Source organism: Pseudophryne corroboree, unplaced genomic scaffold (genome assembly GCF_028390025.1).
Source record: "Pseudophryne corroboree isolate aPseCor3 unplaced genomic scaffold, aPseCor3.hap2 scaffold_523, whole genome shotgun sequence".
In the NCBI taxonomy this organism is placed as follows: Eukaryota; Metazoa; Chordata; class Amphibia; order Anura; family Myobatrachidae; genus Pseudophryne; species Pseudophryne corroboree.
In genome coordinates this window covers 370,045-381,745 of record NW_026970126.1, presented here as the reverse complement: position 1 = coordinate 381,745, position 11,701 = coordinate 370,045, and positions in this window count along the sequence as shown.

Here is an 11,701-nt window from a genome sequence, read left to right as displayed (position 1 = left end):
TTGAATAACTTCCATCTTTCTATCTGATGGATCCTTAAGTGCGGCCGTCTCAGGAGAGGGTAACGCCACTTGTTTGGATAAGCGTGTGAGCGCCTTGTCCACCTTAGGGGGTGTTTCCCAGCGCGCCCTAACCTCTGGCGGGAAAGGGTATAATGCCAATAACTTTTTTGAAATTATCAACTTTTTATCAGGAGCAACCCACGCTTCATCACACACGTCATTTAATTCTTCTGATTCAGGAAAAACTGTTTGTAGTTTTTTCACACCATACATAATACCCTGTTTTACGGTATCTGTAGTATCAGCTAAATGTAACGTCTCCTTCATTGCCAAAATCATATAACGTGTGGCCCTACTGGAAAATACGTTTGAATTTCTACCGTCGTCACTGGAATCAGTGCCCGTGTCTGGGTCTGTGTCGACCGACTGAGGCAAAGGGCGTTTTACAGCCCCTGACGGTGTTTGAGGCGCCTGGACAGGCATTAATTGATTGTCCGGCCGCCTCATGTCCTCAACTGACTGTTTAAGGGAAGATAAACCATCACGTAATTCCACAAATAAAGGCATCCATTCTGGTGTCGACCCCCTGGGGGGTGACATCTGCATATTTGGCAATTGCTCCGCCTCCACACCAATATCGTCCTCATACATGTCGACACCACGTACCGACACACACCGCAAACTCACAGGGAATGCTCTAATGAAGACAGGACCCACTAGCCCTTTTGGGGAGACAGAGGGAGAGTCTGCCAGCACACACCACAAAGCGCTATATATACAAGGGATATCCTTATATTAAGTGCTCCCTTATAGCTGCTTTAATATATATATATATATAGCCATTAATGTGCCCCCCCTCTCTGTTTTACCCTGTTTCTGTAGTGCAGTGCAGGGGAGAGACCTGGGAGCCGTTCTGACCAGCGGAGCTGTGACAGAAAATGGCGCCGTGTGCTGAGGAGATAGGCCCCGCCCCTTTTTCGGCGGGTTCTTCTCCCGCTATTTTTCCAGTCAGGCAGGGGTTAAATATCTCCATATAGCCCCTATGGGCTATATGTGAGGTATTTTTAGCCTTGTATAAGGTTTATATTTGCCTCTCAGAGCGCCCCCCCCCAGCGCTCTGCACCCTCAGTGACTGCCCAGTGAAGTGTGCTGAGAGGAAAATGGCGCACAGCTGCAGTGCTGTGCGCTACCTTATGAAGACTGAGGAGTCTTCAGCCGCCGGTTTCCGGACCTCTTCATGCTTCAGCATCTGCAAGGGGGTCGGCGGCGCGGCTCCGGGACCGGACTCCACGGCTGGGCCTGTGTTCGATCCCTCTGGAGCTAATGGTGTCCAGTAGCCAAGCAGCAAATCCACTCTGCATGCAGGTGAGTTTACTACTTTCCCCCTAAGTCCCACGTTGCAGTGATCCTGTTGCCAGCAGGACTCACTGTAAAGAAAAAAACCTAAACTAAACTTTCTCTAAGCAGCTCTTTAGGAGAGCCACCTAGATTGCACCCTTCTCGTTCGGGCACAAAATCTAACTGGAGTCTGGAGGAGGGTCATAGGGGGAGGAGCCAGTGCACACCACCTGACCTAGTAAAGCTTTACTTTTTTGTGCCCTGTCTCCTGCGGAGCCGCTATTCCCCATGGTCCTTTCAGGAACCCCAGCATCCACTTAGGACGATAGAGAAAACATTTTTCATAGCCTCAATCATATAACGGGTGGATCTATTGGAGGGTACACTCGTCTCATCATCGTTGACACTGGAGTCGGTATCCGTGTCGACATCTGTATCTGTCATCTGAGGTAGCGGGCGTTTTATAGCCCCTGATGACATTTGAGACGCTTGGACAGGCACAAGCTGAGTAGCCGGCTGTCCTATGTCGTCAAACCTTTTATGTAAGGAGCTGACACTGTCACGTAATTCCTTCCATAAGTCCATCCACACTGGTGTCGACCCCGCAGGGGGTGACATCACATTCACAGGCATTTGCTCCGCCTCCACATCATTATCCTCATCATACATGTCGACACAGCAGTACCGACACCCAGCAGACACACAGGGAATGCTCTTACAGAGGACAGGACCCCACAAAGCCCTTTGGGGAGACAGAGGGAGAGTATGCCAGCACACACCAGAGCGCTATATAACACAGGGATATCACTATACAGAGTGTTTTCCCCTATAGCTGCCTATAATATATATATATACTGCGCCTAAATTGTGCCCCCCTCTCTTTTTTACCCTTTCTGTAGTGCAGGACTGCAGGGGAGAGCCAGGGAGCTTCCTTCCAGCGAAGCTGTGAGGGAATAATGGCGCCAGTGTGCTGAGGGAGTTGGCTCCGCCCCTTTTTCGGCGGGCTTTCTCCCGCTATTTTATCGTTTCTGGCAGGGGTTAATATACACCTATATAGCCTCTGGGGCTATATATGGTGTTAGTTTTGCCAGCCAAGGTGTTATTATTGCTGCTCAGGGCGCCCCCCCCCAGCGCCCTGCACCCATCAGTGACCGCAGTGTGTGGTGTGCATGAGGAGCAATGGCGCACAGCTGCAGTGCTGTGCGCTACCTTGGAGAAGACAGAAGTCTTCAGCCGCCGATTTTCCGGACCACCTTCTTGTTTCTGGCTCTGTAAGGGGGACGGCGGCGCGGCTCCGGGAACGGACGACGAGGTCGGGTCCTGTGTTCGATCCCTCTGGAGCTAATGGTGTCCAGTAGCCTAAGAAGCCCAAGCTACCACCACCACTTAAGTAGGTTCGCTTCTTCTCCCCTTAGTCCCTCGTTGCCAGCAGGTCTCACTGAAAATAAAAAACCTAAACTATACTTTCTTCTAGGAGCTCAGGAGAGCCCCTAGCGTGCATCCAGCTCAGCCGGGCACAGAAATCTAACTGAGGCTTGGAGGAGGGTCATAGGGGGAGGAGCCAGTGCACACCAGATAGTCCTAAATCTTTCTTAGATGTGCCCAGTCTCCTGCGGAGCCGTCTATTCCCAATGGTCCTTACGGAGTCCCCAGCATCCACTAGGACGTCAGAGAAAATAGTGATACGTGGATTAGGTACTGGGATAATAGTAATACGTGGATTAGGCAGAGATGATAGGTATACGTGGATTAGGCACCGTGATAAATGATACGTGGATTAGGCACTGAGATAATAATGATACATGGATTAGGCACGGAGATAATAGTGATACGTGGATTAGGCAGAGATGATAGGGATACGTGTGGATTAGACACCGTGATAAATGATATGTGGATTAGGCACGGAGATAATAGTGATACGTGGATTAGGCAGAGATGATAGGGATACGTGGATTAGGCACTGAGATAATAGTGATACGTGGATTAGGTACTGAGATAATAGTGATACGTGGATTAGGTACTGGGATAATAGTGATACGTGGATTAGGTACTGGGATAATAGTGATACGTGGATTAGGCACTGAGATAATAGTGATACGTGGATTAGGTACTGAGATAATAGTGATACGTGGATTAGGTACTGGGATAATAGTGATACGTGGATTAGGCACTGAGATGTGAATTTTTTTTTACAGATACACCTCCGAAAAAACAGAGCATCAGGAGTGGCATTTCTGAGCAATTATTTAAAGCTTTGACCCCTATATCTCAAAAACTGTGAGGCCTAGAGAAGAAAAATTTGACTTGGGTTAGTAGCTATGTGGTAGTATCAAGTGTACAAAGTGTCATGAAAATCTGAGTGGGTGGGTGACATGCATGTGCGAGATCGCAGACCTGCATTAATCAGACATTTCCCATTCCATACACTAGGGAAGCAGAACGGACAGGGAATGAGCCCCACCATATGCACCGGGGTATGTTACGTGGATGCTACTTGGACAAGAGTACTAAATGGCTACAGGGATTTGTGAACACTTACATTGTTGCTTGCAGCACACTGTGCATGTCTATTTCCATACATGTGCCTGACACAATACACCACACTGCGGCACCGTTTGCACCATGCAATCCTGTGGGATTGTGGGTGCAAATGCCAGTGGGCCCATCTTTAACGGCATACAAGCTGCAGCATGAGCAAATATGTAAAAAAAAAAAAAATAGGATTTTAATTGCCTACCGGTAAATCCTTTTCTCGTAGTCTGTAGAGGATGCTGGGGTCCATATTAGTACCATGGGGCAAAGACGGGTCCACCAGGAGCCATTGGCACTTTAAAAGTTTACCAGTGTGGGCTGACTCCTCCCTCTATGCCCCTCCTACCAGGCTCAGTCTAGAAACTGTGCTCGAGGAGACGACATACTTCGAAAGAAGGAAATACACAGATAGTGGCGAGATTCATACCAGCTCACACATACAAGGCAAATCCGTCCAACATGCCGGAAAACTGAGCAACAGCTGAAACAGTACTGAAACGGGAACGAACACAGAATTTACCTAGGAACCAGGTAGTACTGAACCAAATAACCACTGCAGGATAAAGAAGCGCAGGGCGGGCGCCCAGCATCCTCTACGGACTACGAGAAAAGGATTTACCGGTAGGTAATTAAAATCCTATTTTCTCTTACGTCCTAGAGGATGCTGGGGTCCACATCAGTGCCATGGGGATGTACCAAAGCTCCCAGAACGGGAGGGAGAGCGCGCAGGCTCTTGCAGAACTGCTTGACCAAACTTGAGGTCATCAGAGGCCAAAGTATCGAACTTGTAAAACTTCGCAAAAGTGTTCGAACCAGACCAAGTAGCTGCTCGGCAAAGCTGTAAAGCCGAGACGCCCCGGGCAACCGCCCAGGAAGAACCCACTTTACGAGTAGGGTGGGCCTTAACCGATTTTGGACACGGCAATCCTGCCGTAAAATAGGCATGCTGCATGGTGAACCTGATTCAGCGAGAAATCGACTGCTTAGAAGCAGGACACCCAATTTTCTTGGGATCATAGAGGACAAACAGAGTCAGATTTCCTGAGACGAGCAGTCCTCTTCACATAAATCTACAAAGTCCTCACAACATCCAAGGCCTTTAAAGCAATTGAGGAGTCAGTAGCCAGTTGCACCACAATAGGCTGGTTGATATGAAAAGCCGACACAACCTTAGGAAGGAACTGTGGAAGACCAGATGGGGGCTTTGTCCTGTAAAAGTCCCTAATTCCGACACACGTCGAGCAGAAGCCAAGGCCAAAAAAGTTATCGCCTTCCATGTGAGAAACTTGATTTCAGCCTCCTGTAGAGGCTCAAACCAATCCGATTTCAGGAACTGCAACACCACATCAAGATCCCGTTGGCACCACAAAAGGGGGCTGGATGTGCAGAACCCCTTTCAAAAAGGTCTGAGCCTCAGGGAGGACAGCCAATTGTTTCTGGAAGAAAATGGATAAGGACGAAATCTGGACCTTGATGGAGCCCAATCTCAGGCCTAAATCCACACCTGCTTGCAGGAAAAGGAGAAACCGTCCAAGTTGAAACTCCACCGGAGGAAACTTCTTGGATTCACACCAAGACACACACTTTTTCCAAATTCGATGGCAATGTTTAGACGTTACCCCCTTCCTAGCCTGTATCAGGATAGGAATAACCTCACTCGGAATACCCTTCCGAGCTAAGATCTGGCGCTCAACCGCCATGCCGTCAAACGTAGCCGTGATAAGTCTCGCGAACGGCCCCTGTAGTAGAAGATCCTCTCGCAGAGGCCTTGGATCTTCCAGCAGTAGATCCAGCAGTTCCGCGTACCAAGCCCTCCTTGGCTAGTCCGGAGCAATGAGGATTGCCAGAACCCTTGTTCTTTTTACTAGTTGTAGAACTCTTGGGATAAGAGGAAGTGGAGGGAACACATACACTGACATGAACACCCACAGCGTTACTAGTGCGTCCACCACCACTGCCTGTGGGTCTCTCAACCTGGAACAGTACCTCCTCAGCTTCTTGTTGAGGCAGGAGGCCATCATGTCTATGTGAGGTACCCCCCCACCAACTGGTTACCTCCTCGAACACCTCCGGGTGGAGGCCCCACTCTCCTGGATGGAGATCGTGTCTGCTGAGGAAGTCCGCTTCCCAGTTGTCTACTCCCGGAATGAAGATTGCTGACATTGCTACAGCGTGCCTTTCTGCCAAGAGGAGGATCATTGTCACCTCTGACATTGCATCCCTGCTCTTCGTTCCGCCCTGTCGGTTTATGTAGGCCACTGTGGTCACGTTGTCCGACTGCACCTGAACAGCCCGATCCTATAGAAGGTGTGCCGCTTGAAGAAGGCCGTTGTATACGGCTCTTAGCTCCAGGATGTTTATCGGAAGAAGGGATTCCCGACTTGACCACCTTCCTTGGAAAGTTTCCCCTTGAGCAACTGCTCCCCAACCTTTTAGACTTGCATTCGTGGTTAGAAGGATCCAGTCCTGAACCCCAAACCTTCCACCAGAAACCCTGTAGAATCCTGTATGTTACATAAAAACAAATCAACGTCACCTCTATCCATCGTAGTCAAGTCCTCCTGCAGAGTGACTGACCACTTTGCTATTGCTTTTGAAATTCATGCACAGGTAATAGTAGGCCGCAGTATCGCCCCTGAAGCCGTGTATATGGATTTGAGCGTAGCATCCACCTTACGATCCGCCGGGTCTTTCAACGCGGTAGATCCCGGGACAGGCAAAACCACTTGTTTTGACAGCCTGGAAACAGAGGCGTCAACTATAGGCGGGGACTCCCATTTTTTTCCATCGTCCTCCGGGAAGGGAAAAGCAACCAGAACCCTTTTAGGGATCTGTAATTTTTTCTCCAGATTTTCCCAGGACTTTTCAAAAATAGCATTTAATTCCTTAGAAGCAGGGAAGGTGAGAGGGGCTTCCTTACAGTCTGTGAAAAAAGCCTCCTCAACCTGCTCAGGAGTTGTGTCAGAAATATTTAACACATCCCGCATGGCCTCAATCATCAACTACACCCCCTTAGCAAGTGATGACGTCCCCCTTGACACAGCCCCATCACCATCTGCTGTGTCAGAATCAGTATCCGTGTCATCCTGCGTAATTTGGGCAAGAGACTGTACCACAGAGGGCCCCGGGAGAGCAGTATCGGACCATACAACCATAGAGGATTGCAGGACCTGAGTGGCATGCTCAGTCCTTACAACCCTTTCAGAAATCTGAAAAATAGCCCCCCTAAGAGAGGCTAACCACTCCGGTTCCCTAGCCGGGATCTGCGCTACAACAGTGCAATCCTGATTACATGGGATGGGATCTTCCTGAGAAGATATATCCTCTGCAGCATATGAGACAGAGTCTCTAGACATGGTTGCTTGCACACCCCACATACACACAGGGTACAGGGCAGACAGAGTTCCCCCCCCCTCAAGAATGGCAGAGAGACACAGATTGGAGACAACCCACACACAGTGCTATACAGGTATAGGGAGACCCCAAACCAGCGCTGACTGTGTCCCTTGATAGGTGACACAGTCTTTACACAGCCTCCCTCCCTTCTACAACCCCCTGGTACTGTACAGATAGCAGGAGGTGCTCTGGAGGGACTGCTCTTCCACTGGCAGCGTGTCTGCAGGCAGGAAAATGGCGCTGAACGCTGCTGGGTCCGCTCTGAGGAGCAGCTCTTCCCCCTTAATGGCGCTGTCTTCCCGCTCTTCCAAGATTATACTGGCCTGAGGATTTTCTGCTGGATGAGATCCGAGGACCCTGACAGGCTTTCTGGTCAGTTTAGGGTTAAGGCGCCGGCTCAGGGCGCCCCTCACAGCGCCGCACCATGTACCACTGTGCACCCGGAGCGCAGTCAGTATTGCGCTTCCTACCCTGTAGCCGCCATCTTCCCATCAGCTCCCCGCTTGCCAGGGAGCCGATAACTCACTCGCCACACTTCAGCTCTGCAAGGAGGTGGCAGCTGGCTGCTGGGTCGAGCGTTACCCTGCGGCGGGGAGCGATCTATCCCCTCTGGAGCTCAGTGTCCAGTCAGCGGAGACAGTGGCTCAGACCCCGCAGGGCGGACACTGCTCCCCCCCTTAGTCCCTCGCTGCAGGGCGGCTGTTGCCAGCAGCCACCTATAAAATAACAAACTCTAAAAAAACTTTTATTAAAAAAGCTCTGCAGAGCTCCCCTAGCTGTGACCGTCTCCTCCGGGCACATATTCTAAACTGAGTCTGGTAGGAGGGGCATAGAGGGAGGAGCCAGCACACACTCTCAAACTCTTACAGTGCCAATGGCTCCTGGTGGATCAGTCTAAACCCCATGGTACTAATATGGACCCCAGCATCCTCTAGGACGTAAGAGAAACTTCGGAATAAGTTACAGTGGTTGCCACCTTTCCTTAGAGCAGTCCCTAACATTCTAAATTCATCTCTTACGGCCATGAGTTCAGCATTAGCCAGGTGGTTTGTCCCTAGGTGGACAATGACATCCACCTCCCCATCTTTTCTTGCTGCCTTCACAATTCTTAGCATGCGCTCTTTATCCCTGGGAGCTGTGGCTCTAGGTAAGCACCTTACTTGTTTCTCTACTTCATTTGCATTTCCCAGATGTACTCCTCTAATAATGGAATCTCCCAAGAGAAGTGCAGTCCTTTTAGGAGATGCAATTTTCCTGTTCCCATTCCTATAGTTAGTGAAGTCCCCATATCCTCCTGTTCTGTAGTAACTCTATGACTTGTATCTTCCAGCCCTGTAAGAGCAGCATATGAGTATTACAGCGTCACAACTTGCTGGAGGTGTCCGTGTCCCTATGGAGAGCCCACAGTAGTCCAGGCAGAACGTCTTCTGGTGGCTCTCTGAGGGGGGTAAATGTTACGGCCAGGGGGGCAATATAATCAAGTCTCCTGGCTTTGGCATTACCTCCCTGGCTAGTGAAGCCCGCTGCTGGTTAGTACATGTGAACAGATTTCACTGATTTGTGCTTCTCGGAGCACGTTGCTGTGAAGGCGTCTATTTGAAAAGTGCATTTTGCAATCTGCAAAAGTCACGGGCAAATTTACCCCCATGTGTCAAGCCTATTGAGAGGGCATTGGGGTCTATATGTCCGGAGTACAGCTGAGGACACCAGGGACAGTCTGTGCAGAGGGCATCGGGGACTATATGTCAGGAATACAGCGAAGGGCACTAGGGACTATATGTGTGGGGAGTGCAGATGAGGGGGATGTTTGCTCAGTGGGTAGTTGCTCAGTAACGTGTGTGGGGGGAGGTTTGCTCAGGGGGTAGCTGCTCAGTAACGTGTGTGTGTGTGTAGGGGGGGGATGTTTGCTCAGGGGTAGCTGCTCAGTAACGTGTGTGTGTGTGTGGGGGGGGGGGGGGGGGTGGATGTTTGCTCAGGGGGTAGCTGCTCAGTAACGTGTGTGTGTGGGGGGGATGTTTGCTCAGGGGGTAGTTGCTCAGTAACGTGTGTGTGTGTGGGGGGGTGTTTGCTCAGGGGGTAGTTGCTCAGTAACGTGTGTGTGTGGGGGGGATGTTTGCTCAGGGGGTAGCTGCTCAGTAACGTGTGTGTGTGGGTGGGGGGTGTTTGCTCAGGGGGTAGTTGCTCAGTAACGTGTGTGTGTGGGGGGGATGTTTGCTCAGGGGGTAGTTGCTCAGTAACGTGTGTGTGTGTGGGGGGGTGTTTGCTCAGGGGGTAGTTGCTCAGTAATGTGTGTGTGGGGGGGGGGATGTTTGCTCAGGGGGTAGCTGCTCAGTAACGTGTGTGTGTGGGGGGGATGTTTGCTCAGGGGGTAGCTGCTCAGTAACGTGTGTGTGTGTGGGGGGGATGTTTGCTCAGGGGGTAGCTGCTCAGTAACGTGTGTGTGTGTGTGTAGGGGGGGGATGTTTGCTCAGGGGGTAGCTGCTCAGTAACGTGTGTGGGGGGGGGATGTTTGCTCAGGGGTAGCTGCTCAGTAACGTGTGTGTGTGTGTGTGTGCGGGGGGGGGGGGGGGGGGGGGGGGGGGGGGGGGGGGTGGATGTTTGCTCAGGGGGTAGCTGCTCAGTAACGTGTGTGTGTGTGTGGGGGGGGATGTTTGCTCAGGGGGTAGCTGCTCAGTAACGTGTGTGTGTGTGTGTAGGGGGGGATGTTTGCTCAGGGGGTAGCTGCTCAGTAACGTGTGTGTGTGTGTGGGGGGGTGGATGTTTGCTCAGGGGGTAGCTGCTCAGTAACGTGTGTGTGTGTGTGTGTGTAGGGGGGGATGTTTGCTCAGTGGGTAGTTGCTCAGTAACGTGTGTGTGTGTGTGTGTGTAGGGGGGGATGTTTGCTCAGGGGGTAGCTGCTCAGTAACGTGTGTGTGTGTAGGGGGGGATGTTTGCTCAGGGGGTAGCTGCTCAGTAACGTGTGTGTGTGTGTGTGTGTAGGGGGGGATGTTTGCTCAGGGGTAGCTGCTCAGTAACGTGTGTGTGTGTGTGGGGGGGGGGGGGGGGGGGGGGTGGATGTTTGCTCAGGGGGTAGCTGCTCAGTAACGTGTGTGTGTGTGGGGGGGTGTTTGCTCAGGGGGTAGTTGCTCAGTAACGTGTGTGTGTGGGGGGGATGTTTGCTCAGGGGGTAGTTGCTCAGTAACGTGTGTGTGTGTGGGGGGGGGGGGGGATGTTTGCTCAGGGGGTAGCTGCTCAGTAACGTGTCGTGTGTGTGGGGGGGATGTTTGCTCAGGGGGTAGCTGCTCAGTAACGTGTGTGTGTGTGTGTAGGGGGGGGATGTTTGCTCAGGGGGTAGCTGCTCAGTAACGTGTGTGGGGGGGGGGATGTTTGCTCAGGGGGTAGCTGCTCAGTAACGTGTGTGTGTGTGTGGGGGGGGGATGTTTGCTCAGGGGGTAGCTGCTCAGTAACGTGTGTGTGTGTGTGGGGGGGTGGATGTTTGCTCAGGGGGTAGCTGCTCAGTAACGTGTGTGTGTGTGTGTGTGTGTGTGTGTGTGTGTGTGTGTGTGTGTGTGTGTGTGTGTGTGTAGGGGGGGATGTTTGCTCAGTGGGTAGTTGCTCAGTAACGTGTGTGTGTGTAGGGGGGGATGTTTGCTCAGGGGGTAGCTGCTCAGTAACGTGTGTGTGTGTAGGGGGGGGGATGTTTGCTCAGGGGGTAGCTGCTCAGTAACGTGTGTGTGTGTGTGTGTGTGTGTGTGTGTAGGGGGGGATGTTTGCTCAGTGGGTAGTTGCTCAGTAACGTGTGTGTGTGTGTGTGTGTGGGGGGGGATGTTTGCTCAGGGGGTAGCTGCTCAGTAACGTGTGTGTGTGTGTGTGTGTGTGTGTGTGTGTGTGTGTGTGTGTGTGTGTGTGTGTGTGTGTGTGTGTGTAGGGGGGGGATGTTTGCTCAGGGGGTAGCTGCTCAGTAACGTGTGCGTGTGTAGGGGGGGATGTTTGCTCAGGGGGTAGTGTGTGGGGGGGGGGGATGTTTGCTCAGGGGTAGCTGCTCAGTAACGTGTGTGTGTGTGGGGGGGATGTTTGCTCAGGGGTAGCTGCTCAGTAACGTTTGTGTGTGTGGGGGGGATGTTTGCTCAGGGGTAGCTGCTCAGTAACGTGTGTGTGGGGGGGGGGATGTTTGCTCAGGGGGTAGTTGCTCAGTAACGTGTGTGTGGGGGGGGGATGTTTGCTCAGGGGGTAGTTGCTCAGTAACGTGTGTGTGTGTGTGTGTGTGTGTGTGTGTGTGTGTGTGTGGGGAGATGTTTGCTCAGGGGGTAGTTGCTCAGTAACATGTGTGTGGGGGGGATGTTTGCTCAGGGGGTAGTTGCTCAGTAACGTGTGTGTGGAGGGGGGAGGTTAGCTCAGTAGGTAGTTGCTCAGTAACGTGTGTGGGGGGGTTTGCTCAGTGGGTAGCTGCTCAGTA